This window comes from Prinia subflava, chromosome 19 (genome assembly GCF_021018805.1).
Source record: "Prinia subflava isolate CZ2003 ecotype Zambia chromosome 19, Cam_Psub_1.2, whole genome shotgun sequence".
Lineage (NCBI taxonomy): Eukaryota > Metazoa > Chordata > Aves > Passeriformes > Cisticolidae > Prinia > Prinia subflava.
The window spans coordinates 11,089,529-11,101,849 of NC_086265.1; the positions used below are offsets into that span (position 1 = coordinate 11,089,529).

Sequence of the window (12,321 nt, forward strand, 5' to 3'; positions counted from 1 at the left end):
TATTACCGACCAGTGGTGTGGCTGTATAATATAAAATAGTTTTCCAATAGCCTCAATGTGGAATTCTTCTGCCAAATGGTTCTCCCTCTCCCAGAAAGAGAACCCTTGAAGAGCAAGGAATGGAACAGCAGCCCCCTGGATGAGCCTGGAAGGGATCGTGTCCTGCACCAGGCACTCTGCACCCACCACCCGCTCCTACCATATCCAGCTCTGCACTCACTGCCAGCCTGGAGCATCCCAGCCACTCCTCCTGGGTGCTTTTCCCTGACTGAAGGCCCCAGGTGAGCAAAGGTGAGCCTTGTGTGCAGGCCCGAGCAAAGCAGCCGGCACACACCTGTGGCACCTGGAACCAGAGCGAACCAAACCTGAGGCTGGAGCAGCACGAGCAAGAACATGAATGTAATAACCACGGATGTTCCGTGCACATTGCTCCACCTGAGCAGGTGTCTTTCCATCTTCCAGACAGCCCTGAGGCTTGGACAGGCTGCCCTGGGGCAGCAGCTCCCCCGAGAGCTGAGGGATACAGCTGAGTGTGGGGCAGGATCAGCATCCCTGCCTGACTCTGCAGAGACATTTGTCTGCTCTTTGTGAGGAGCCTCCAGTTATGGAGACTGCAATCCTCTGGGGCAGCCTAACCCAGAACATAACCACAAAGAGAAATCTTTCCTAGCGGACAGCTGAACCGCTCTCACACACATAATACTGCAATTTAATGTGTGTTTTTCTGTGACCTTTTCAGTTCCAGAACCAAGATCCAAGGCATATGCACTGTCAGCGAGCAGCTTGTTCATTAATTCACTGAGCTGAGCAACTGCTTCCTGCTGCAAACAGAAAGCTGAGCCCTTTGTGGGCCACCGTGAGAAATACATTGTACAAAACAAATGCAGCCACTTTCCACATCCTTAGCACAGAAGTAGGACCATTGAAATGCCATTTTTTAGCTGAGAACTTGAAAATCAATCCAAAGGTAGAAACACGGGACAACATTTTGCTGAAGGTGTCATGGAGCAGCAAATCTAGCAGAATGACATTGGTCATACTGTAGGGAAATAAACATCAGGATTATTACTTAAACATAAAGGAGCATTTCACTGTCAAACCAGTACACCCTGCCTGTGCAGCCACCTGCCAGGGGAATCCCCATCAGGTAGGAACAGGCAGAATGACAGAGAAATGGACAGGGAAGGATATCGCAATGGAATTGACTTTGTAAGACACATAAAGATTTTCCCACTGTGTAAATCTAACTATGTTGCAATATCTGGCAGCATACATCCTGCCAGTTTTAAAGGGAATTCTGATGTAATAGAGATATCATTTACTTTGATACATGATATTAAAAAATTAACTTCACCAAAGAAAATGAGGGGACTGTAAATCATACTTGCCCTACCAGTCTGCAACCTAAAAATTCCGTATTCCTGTGAATTCCATTCCTATGAATTCTAGGAAGGAATGTACCTCAAGGGAGAACATGCAACTCAATCTTACACTGAAATGTTTCTCTTGCTAAAACAGCTGAGTTGCTGTTGGGAGAGAAGCTTTAACATAAATAGAAGGAAACTTTTACAGGGATGTGTCAAATCAGCACATTTTATTCATTACTGTGTTCATAGCACTTCCCAGCCAGTGCCTGTAAATACAAACTCTGCTATACCTCCCACCAAAGCACCCACGCTGCAATTTGGGGTTATTAACTTCAGTTGCTGATTATTCGTGACAAGTCAAACATCCTGTACAGTGATGGGCTACATAGCTGAGCTAAGTTTTGTGTGTTTGAAGGGAGCTCACACTCTGAAGGCTTGCGTGTACGTGAGTTCTTGTAATCTAAGAAGGCAAAGCTATTTCCCACCACAGTGTGCTGGTTTTGGCTGGGGTAGAGTTAATTTTCTTCAAGGTGGCTTGTATGGGCTATATTTCCAGTTTGTGCTGAACACAGAGAAGAAAATTCTAGTCCATTTAAGCCAGGACACACATTTAAACATCTGCTTCTCAGTCGAATGAACAGCTACGATTATAGATCTGGACAGTAAGGCACAGTTTTAGAAGACCCACAGCCTCCCCACTCACTCACATTTTCTGCACTGTGTGTGCTTGGTGCCAGAGCTTACGATACGCATGCTTATTCCCCCGCCCCAAAACCCCCACAAAATAATTGTTTTTTTCACCAGTCCTAGATGCGGGCCCTGTGCCGGGGCCGTTGCCGCCCTCCCGCCCTCAGACGGGCAGCGAAGCTGGGGAAGGCTCTGGAGCGCAGGGGTGAGGAGGAGCGGCTGAGGGGGCTGGGAGGGCTCGGCCTGGAGAAAAGGAGGCTCAGGGGGGACCTTCCGTCCCCCCACAACTCCCTGACAGGAGCATGCGGCCGTGAGGGGTCGGGGTCTGCTCCAGGGAACAAGGGACAGGATGAGAGGAAACGGCCTCAGGCTGCGCCAGGGGAGGCTCAGGTTTGACATGAGGGGAACTTTCTCCACAGAAGGCTTAATCAGACATCGGAACGGGCTGCCTTGGGAGGTGTTTAAGGAAAGACTGAACGTGGCACTGAGTTCACCGTCATGTTCTAGATGACCCGGTGCTGTTGGATCACAGGTTGGGCTCGATCGCCTCAGAGTCTTCCCCTCCGTACCTGCTGCCGGTCTCCCGCCGTTCCGCGGTTCAGGTGCGCAGCGGCGCCGCCCTGAGGGCGGAGCGCCCCGCGCACGCGCCGCCCGTGCCCGCGCCCCGCCCTTTCCCCTCGCGGGCCCCGGCGCGGGGCGGGCCCGCGGGGGCGCGTGCGCGGTGCCGCCAGGGGGCGGGGCGGAGGCGGGCGGAGGGGTCCCTGCCGTGCGCGCGCCCCTCCGCGCCCCCCCTCCCGCCGGCCCGGCCCGCGCGGCGCCCCCGGGGCTGCGAAGCAGCGGGAAGGAGGCGGCGGCTGCCCCGGTAAGCGCCGAGCGCCGGCGGGCACAGCCCGGCCCCGACCCCCGCCCGCCCGCCGGGGGGTCGCCCGCGGCCGCGCAGGCTCCGGCGGGGCCTGTGTCCCGCGCCCCGGCCGCAGCGCCTCACGGCCGCGGGCAGCCCCGGGCTCGGCCCCTCCTCACCGCCGCCCCCCGAGGGGCCGCGCTGTCAGCCCGCGGCGCTGACACCGCCCCGCGCCCGCTCGGGGACCCCCGCGCCTCAGGGGCCGCCCGCGGCCCCCTCCGCCCGCCGTGCCGCGTCCTCCCTGTCACCCATCTTGCGATGCCCCTGCGGGAGCGCCGCGGGGCAGGCGCGGAGGGAGCGCGGCCGCCGCCGGCCCCGCGGGCGGGGAGCGCGGGCTGGCCCGCGTTTGCATCCCACGGTGGCATCGCTCGCTTCACGCTGCTGGCTGTGAGAGGGAGGGTGGGTGCGTGTGGGGCTCCCTGAGGACAGCGGAGTGCCCGCGTTCAGCGGCTTTCTAGCTGGGTTTTGGTGTATTTGGGAGCACCTTTGTTTGGATTCTGGTGTCATGCTTCTCTGGAGCGCGGTTTTCCTCCCTTTTTAGAGCTGAAAGAGCCTCTGTGTTCCAGTTTTGTGCCTGCTGTCTGCCATCCTGTGCCTCACACTATTTTAGCTTCCAAGTCTGTCATGACCTCGTATTGGCAGGGATGTAGGAAGGCAGGTTCCTCTAGCTGGGACAAACCAGCTGTAGGAGAGGTTCTGAGAGGTTCTGTACGCTGAGAGAAAAACAATGCAGTGCTGTGCTGATGCTCAGCAAACTCCAGCCTTCTCTCTACACAGCATCTCACTGTCTGTGATTGTATGAAGTGTCTGTGCTGGGGTGTGGAAAACACAGTTCTCTTGTAGCAGAAAATGTGTCATGTAAGTGGTTCTGCTGGGTGAAAAAGGCTCTCAGGAGCCATGGGTTCTGTTGAAGGGCATCGTCTGTGCTCACCCCAAAAGCAAACATAAACCTTCTGGAGCTGCTTCCTGCTTTATTAATGGTGTGGACTTTGGCTGCTAAAAGGCAAATTAAAGCCAGTGACTGCTTTTAACACTGTGGATCACAATATAGTGCTGCAGTCACTGAGAAGAAGAGAAGCAGTTTCTTCTCCCTCTCCAGCCTAGTTGAGTGTTGTTAGGTAGTTGCTAACAAAAATGAAAAGAGAAGGTCATTGTAAATAGTCCGAGATTAAAACTGGGAAACTGAGACGGGAGTAGTCTCATGTTTCTTGTAACACTGCCACTTCACTTTCGGCTAATGGAAAAACCAGATTCCAGGCTGGTAAACTAGGTGAAGGAAGGAAAAAACCCCTTGATTTCTCAGATGTTGTTTTTGTATGGCTGAAGATACATGTCTTTTTCTTCCTTTTTTGAATACGATACATAATTGGGAATAAAATGTCTCAAATCTTTTTAACGCATTTTTCTATTTTTGTCAAATAAAGGGCCATCTGGTTAGATAATGCAGCCCACATTTTCCCAGTTATTTTATCTGCTCAAGCCGATTGTTGACATGTGTTTTAGTGTGATCATCCTTAAAGATCTATTTTCTCTCTTCGATTGTATTGAGGTTTGTTATATTAAAGTCTGATGATAGTGGAACATCGCAGTGGGAAAACATCTGTGCAGGGATTTGGGATTTCCACGTGTCATGGACTGTTACCTTCTATTGTGATTTGCAGCTCCAGGGTGTTTTCCCTTTCCCTCTGTCCTCTAGGCTGGTGTGATCTCTGTGGCCTTCCAGGCATCTGCCAAAGGACTCTTCTGCATCAGGCTGGAGCTAAGGTTTCCCTCAAGGGAGAGAGTGTCCACAGTAGCAAATCAAAGACAGCTCGGGTGTTGGGCTGAGGTCTGGCACGTGCTTGGCCACATCACTGTGGGCATTGGCATGGCGTGCTTGGGCCAGCTGGCATTTTCCTGAGCCATACCTGCACATCATTTAAAGGTCCAGGTCCAATACTTCTTGAGTTTTAGAAGTTTCTGTCTAAATACATGTTGGGGTGGATATTTTTATGCTGCAAAGATTTAATTGTACAGAATAAATCTGATGCACAGCCAATATTTTATGTATTAATAGATATATACTTAGAAGTAACGTTTTGAAGTCAAATTTGTGCCGTTTTTGCTTTACTATTGGTATGAAAGAGGAAAACAGACTCTCAGTAGGTGGAGGCTATGGAAACTCCTTTAGAGATTTTACACTAACATAATTCAGAAGCTCTTTTTTGACCTTGTGATGTTGGAGCCCGTCTTGCCAGCAGAGATCCAGTCCTACAGTGTGTAATGCTATTAATGGGACTGAATCACTATTGCTCATTGGGAAAAACAGCATAAGAAATGTTAGGCTTGTACTTCCTGGCTTAAAAAATCACCCCATTTAGTCTTATTTTTGGTCTTTATACTGAAAAAGGGAGAAAGAGCAAGTGTTGGAAGCTGATTTATGTACATAATGGTAGCCTTACGTGACTAGTTACAAGGAACTTATTACTTGTTTCTTTTGAGCTTATTCCAACTGGAATGATCAGAGAAGCCACCATTTGGAGCACTTAGGAGTAGTGCAGCCTGGAAGTAATCACAGGACACTATCTTTAAATAGAAGTAGTTCATTAGTACAGTTTTCACACATGGTTTTCCTTGGGAAAGACAACTTTACTGTCCTACATCTACAAGGCACTACAATGTTTGATCTTTGTCTTTGTAACTAAATGTCTTTGAGTACTTCAGTGTTGCAAAGAACTGACACTGTGTTGCAAATCAGCGGCAGAACTAGTAACTTTCAAAATTGCACGGAAGAATAGTACAGAATAAATTCTGAAGTTAGGTGAAAAGAGAATTATGAAGGGTTTCAATCCACAAGAGTTCAGTACCAAAAAAAAAAAAAAAAAAAAAAAAAAATTAGAACTAGTCACTTGTTGCTTATTAGATGATTATAAAGCCACTAAAGCAAAATTTCAGAAGACTAAATAAACTGAACACCTAACATGTAGTAATTAAATAATACCAAAAAAGAGTTAAGGTACAGTTGAAGTACTCTATCAGATGACATCAGTCTGAAAGTATTTGTATTTTTTGGATGCTCAAAGCATTTCCTTGACTTTGGTCCTTTGGCTGCTGTGGGATACATGTTCTGCACAGGTACATGCAGTGAGTAATGACTTTCTGTGGGATCTGTGTGTGGGGAGGTGGGTGGAAAGCATGACCAAGAGGCTGGCATTCCTACCGCTCCCTGAAACTTTGTGTTCTTCCTAATACATTTCTGTGGATGGTCTTAATTAAAAGCACACAGTGGTTTTGGCAGATGGAACCTTCTTGAAGCTTCGGCTGCAGAATTTCCTTGCTGTGTGAGGGTTGGAGAGGCTCCTTCAAAGGATTTCACTGCTAGAATGTTGGCTGTCTTTGTATGGACAGGTCTTAAGTGACATGGGCAAGTTTATAAAAATGATCTGTTAGAGTTTGATTTTCTCTGTTTAGCCATAGGACTTCAATTTTTTTTTTCTTTTTACTGAGTTGCCAGGTTATATTTTATATGAATAAAAGTTTGCTTTTATTCAGCAAAGTAAATGACACTGAGGGTTGATAATGGGTGTGCATTTAAAGTAGCATCTGCTGTGCAGTGTCTTTTCAGACAATGGTCTTCTTGCCTGTTTCAATTTGCTCTTCCCTAACAAGTGACCAGCACTTTAAATGGTTAATAGCAAATATTTCCTTCAAATCCCTGAAGGGATATAGGCTTTTCTGGAACAGAAAAGGAAAATTAAAGCTACTTTTGTAGACATGATTCCTTCCACAACTGAGTAACTGAAGTTACTTGAGGTTTTAGTTTTGTTTTTATATTTTTCTATGACAAAAAAAAGAACCTTCTTTCCTTTCAGTGACAGAATCATGCAAAGCTACTTTGTATCTGCACTTGCTTATATAATATGGACAATTAATGTTTCTTTTGAAAATTATGAACTTCTTAAATACATACAGTTGCTGGTAGTTGTTGTAATCAAATTATTCTTGACTTATGATTTATAAATATGAGGGGCATCCTTGAATGTGGCATTACAATTGAATTTAACTATACTGAAGTAATTGAGAATTAACACGTAAAAATGAAAACTTTGTGACATAAACTTTTCTCCTGTTACAGTTGCTGTTCTTTCTAGTTTTATACAAAACTACAGGAGAGAGTTTCCTCAACCTGTAGCATGGGTGTGCCTGTGACTTTGGAGAAGTTTAAAGGTGCCATCATTCTATTCTCCAAAGGTTTTGATAGTTTGCTGGGTTAGATATTACTGTAAACAATGTAAATTCTGTTTGTGAAAACTCAGGAAACATAGTGAAGACATTTTAAAGACTATAGATCCAAGTGTGCAGATGAAATTCGAATCTACTTCGTTTCATATTCAGAACTACATTTGCTATGTTAAAAGCATGAAATCATACAAATACTTGTTACAAAAACTTCTCGACATTTTCCTGAAAATCTTTCTGATATACACAGCTGTAAAAAATAAATAGTGTCTAATTACAGAAGCAAATTAGGTCCATCAGTTATGGCCATTAGTGTTGTAATATAAAGGATATTTAGGAAGGAAAAGAAAAAGGCTTCAGTCTAGCCTTTTTTAATAGAAAGACTGCATTTTTCTGGAGGAAAAACTATTCTGAAGACTTCAGTCACACATCAGAGGCTTGCCAGGAAATCTGGAGATACAGGAGCTTTGCAAAGAAATACCTTAAAAGTGTTTCACAGTGGAAAGTGCACTTGGCATTCCATGAAGATATCAGCACATCAGCAGCTACATCAGCTGGGGATGCTGTACTGGGCTTTTAGTGCTTTCCCAGCCTTTGTCCCATGTAGAATCCTGCATTGCTCCAACAACCCAACCATCCCAGAGAGTGGCAACTCCATAAACTGCCTGGTGATTCACCCTCCTCTGGAAGGCTTGGAATAAAATTTGGAAGAGAAATAGTCTTAGCCTTTTTCCCTGGGGAAATAAAAAATTACCAGTAGATGGAAACCTCTCCATCCTGTTGCAAGGACTTTCCTTCCATATGACTCAAATTTATGTCCTTGAGCTTCTACACTGGGCTGGTAACTGCTCCTCTCTTAGTGATACCGGAGTATTTAGGAAGGATTTGCATGTGGCTCTGTCTCTGCTCTGTCTGCCAGACCTGAAGGCCTTTAAACCATGGAATGAGTGTGTTGTTGGCAGGTCTTGGAGGTGAGGAAAGATGTGGGCCACTGCACAGAACTGAGATCCATCGACAGCCAGGCTTCAGACCCCTCAGTGCCCTGTTTTGTCCTGTGGTGACAGTGTAAAAATAAAATGATTCATCTGTGCCCTGGAAGAGTGTGGCTTGGAAAGTGTTGCTGGTTTGGTGGGTGGCAGTAAGAGGTTCATTTACAGCAGGGCTGTTGCTGAGCGGCCAATAGCCTGAAACTGAATTCAAACAAATTTGGGGCCACACCATCTCTGAAATGGTGAGACTCCCTTCTTGTTCCCAGGTCCCAGTCCTGCTGCTTCCTTTGCATAGTATCTGGCAATTACAAGGTGAGTCAGATCTGTCCTGATCTGTCTGAAAGACCAACTCATCAAAAATGAGCTGTGATCTCTAGAATGGAGAGAAGGGAGCGGACCGAGGAAGGAGTGGGGCTGCCTCGTTAGGTGGCAGGGTACAATTAAGTTATTTTCATGACTAACTTAAGCAAACCCCAGCAGGCACTTCCCTCCCTCAGCCTTAGCAAGATTGACTTGTGCATGAGCCATTCCCATTTGGGCATTCTCTTGGTGCATCTGAGACCAGGATGGTCCTTCTGGGCTTGGGAATCCCGGAGCTGTAAACACCTGGGGCCTGGGAAGGTCCTCAGGTGATGATCTCTTTATTGCTTCTTCTGTTCTCTGGGACTTTTTTGTGGCAATGCCTTCAAGAATGTTGTCAGACCAGGGTGGTGGTGAAGTGGACATAGCAAGCACCCAGTCACCTCCCAGTTCCAGACATCCAGGCAATAGAAAGTCCTCAAGCTGAGAATTTAACTGCTGGTAAGAACAGATCTAGCATCATAACCATCCTGGTATCAGGACTTGGAGTGTTTGGATTTTGCATGAAATGAAGATCTGGTGGAGTGTGTTGGATGAGTGTGAGACCTCGTCAAAGTTAATCACTTTTCTTACAGGTTTTACCTGTAACACACGTGTGCTGGGAGCCCCTGCTCTGGCTCCTGAAATGGCCCATTGCACGTCCTTTCTCTGTCCCCTTGCTGTGATGGGCACCTGGCTGTGCCTGCCTTGCTCCTCCCTGGGAACCTCTTGCAGCAGAAGCCTTTGCTGCAGGCGTTGGTATCTGAGTTCAGCCGACAGCATTCACAGTGCACCAAAGGGAGGGGGTCACCACTGGTCACCTGCTCTAGGCAGCACTTTTGGGAACTGCTGTGCTGGAGAGAGAATTTTGCAGTGAAATGTAGACTGAGTGAATCAGTTTGGAAGGGAAGGAAGCTGTTGTGTTGGTCATACACGTTTTGTTGTGCTATTCTACCAACTCCCCTGGTTTTAAAATTGGCATGGCTTGTTTTGAAAGTACTGCCAGGAGAACTTCCACGTGTGTGTTTGTCAGTAGGACTCACGGCTGCAGGAATCACAGCAATTAACAGTGTAAGCATTCCACCAGTGGACTTTGATTGTTATGTGAGGAATACAGTATATGCTTAAGGTTATAGGACACTGAATACACCTTTGTAACTGGAAGGTCGTTGATTTTTGGAATGACATGCTTGGAATAACAGGTAAGAGCACTTCCAGTTAATGGAGTTAACTGATCAAGTATCACTTTTTGGGTTAGTGGGGTTTATACTTAAAGCTGGCCAGTCCTTTGGCTGGGAAAATGAGTGTGTTCATTTTTTATTTTCCTGGAAAACAAGTGTCACTGGAGTTGACTGTGTTATTTGGAGTATTAACCCAAGGATTTTACAGGGAAGGTTGACATGTCTGCTGTTTGTTCAAGCATGTAAAATCTGACATAGAAGTGTAATTGCTACCCAGGAAATAGGTGTATGCTGCCTCATCTCTAAGTGTGTGGCTTAAAATTTGGATGCAACTGTGAAATTTCCCAAAAAAAGTGAAAAATGACAATGTGACTAAATTACCTGTATTTAAACACCAAGGAAACAAACGCTACTTAATAGCAGTGTGGATGGTGTTTTGATCTGGACTGTGAGCAGCTGTAGTTAACAGGAATGCTAAGGGTACTGAGCTGACATAGAATGTTTTTTAATCAGTAAGGTATGGATTTACCTGGTCTGTTATTCTGTTTCTCAAAGCTATAATTAAAAGAAGTCTTCTGAAGCTGCAGGCAGTGTAGAAGCTCATGCTGAGATCAAGTTATGGACAGTGTTCCCCTTCCCTGTGGAACAGTTTCCCCATGCTAGTTGATGAACAGTTGTTTTTTCTTTCCTTGGCAGTGGTTTGAAATAGCAGTTGTTTGAAATAGGAGCTTGAAAACAAGGCTACATAATTTTAATTTTGTTATGAAAAGGCTTTTAGAGCACAGTTTGTGAGTTCAGGAGTTCTGTAAATGTTCCTGTCACTTGTCTGGAATGTTAAGTATTGCAACGGTTACACATCGCTCACAGCAGCTACAGCTCTGAAATTTTCTCCAAAGAAGGAGCAGAGAAATTGAGGTGTGTAACAGCCAATTCTTGCCCAAAGCTCTGGTCTTTGCTGCCTTCTGTTTGAAAGACAAGTAGCGATAGCAAATGTGTCTTGAAAACAGTGATGGATAGCATAACTTAAATGCAGTATTCCTATTTTTGTAATTCCACAACTTGAAATGGAAAAGTGTAAAGGCTCTTCAGAATTTTTAGGACAGAAAGGCATAGAAAGGTCTTGTCTCTCTGAATGACTCCCTGCAGCTGTTGTTCCAGGAGTGCAGCCCCTGTGCTCCATCTGTGTTGCACTGCAGGGCACAACTGCAGTTGGGTGTTCTCCTCACAGCACAAGAACGGAGCAGAGGCTGCCCACACTGGCACAGGGATCCAGCTCACCTGGAGCTCCATCCCACCTGGAGCTCCGGCCCACCTGGAAAAAAAAACAACCCAAAGTCTTCCCTCCTACCCTGACTCCTTTCCCACCTTGCAGTTTTGTCTCAGAGGGGTTTCTGAGCCCTTTGTGCTCAGATATGTAACAGCCATTAGGAAATTTCTGTACCTTGTGCATGACCAGTCTCCCCATCTCCTCACACAATACACATTAAAAATGCAGATCACTTTTTAAATTTAGAACCTGGCTCTAAATTAGTTTTCTGGTTTTTTAGTTTTAGTACTGGAAGAGATGATTAACAGCCACTCCCAGTCTGCCTTCTCAGTGCCATTCCAGATTTGATAGGCTTTTGTCATGTGAGATGTCTCATGGGAGCTATTATATACCTTTGATCTTATTTTTGCCCCTTCCTTGATCAGTTTAAGATCTGTAAGAAAATCTTTTTGAGGTTGAGAGAGGAACCGCACATAACAATTAAAGTGTGGGTAGATCGGCAAAAAATTGATTTGTTGAATGTGATATTTGTTTTATGGTTCATTTTCTATTCCTTTCTTTAACAGTTTCTGGAGTTGCTTTGCTTTTTGCCTTATTCCAAACACTGCACTGATAGTTTAATGAAGCTGTGAATCAGAATGCTGTAGTCTTGCTGAGCAGTATTGATACACTGAGGACACATTTATACTTGAAGCTGACACTGCTTTCCCCCAGGAGATAGATGTGTTTGTGTTTACCTATATTTAATTCTGTTTGCTGTTTTTATTGTCCAGTTTGTCTCATAAGGGTCTTTGTGATTCCATAGACTCTCCTGTTATGTTTGGTATCTTAAATTACCAGCTAGCAGCAGCAAACTTTCAAGTCCCTAAACTGATGTCTTGATCTTAAGCAATAAAAAAATGCAGTATTTGCTCTGGGCTGCTGGAATCCAATGGTTTATATATCATGTTTTGGAATTATTGAGCAAGAGACGTTGTAGAGTGCTTGTGCAGCTTGCAGGCTAAAAGTTATACACGTAGAGAGCTGTGTCTTTTTCTATGTAGCTTTTTTCATACTCCAGAGATGAAGCACAAGTCTGTGCTATCTTGTGTGCTTGCAGATCTGGGAAAGTTCTGTATCTGTATTTTACAGAAGGTTGATGAGGCTGTATTTTATAATCTCTTTGCTTTTCTGCTTTTTGGGACTGTAAGTGACCTGAAAATGTCATTCCCTAATTATTTGGGCAAAGTTGTCAGCCTAAATATATCAAAACTAAAGAATTTGCACAAATAGAGAGTGAAAGTGTACTGACTCTATTGCTCTTAGATGTGAGCAATTTCTTCCATAACTTGGGTATTTGATTTTTGAGAAGTGCTCAGTATCCTTAGATTTG

The 12,321-nt window shown here is 45.5% G+C and overlaps 1 protein-coding gene across 1 annotated transcript in view; it reads left to right on the forward strand.

The window, feature by feature from the left end:
- Positions 1–2,758: 2,758 nt before the first annotated feature.
- The window catches only part of SPECC1L (sperm antigen with calponin homology and coiled-coil domains 1 like), a 64,863-nt gene continuing 55,300 nt past the window's right edge, over positions 2,759–12,321 (forward strand). Inside the window, exon 1 of the mRNA XM_063416441.1 lies at positions 2,759–2,916. The gene's annotated coding sequence lies outside the window, so the exon portion shown is untranslated. The remainder of the gene's footprint in view (positions 2,917–12,321) is intronic.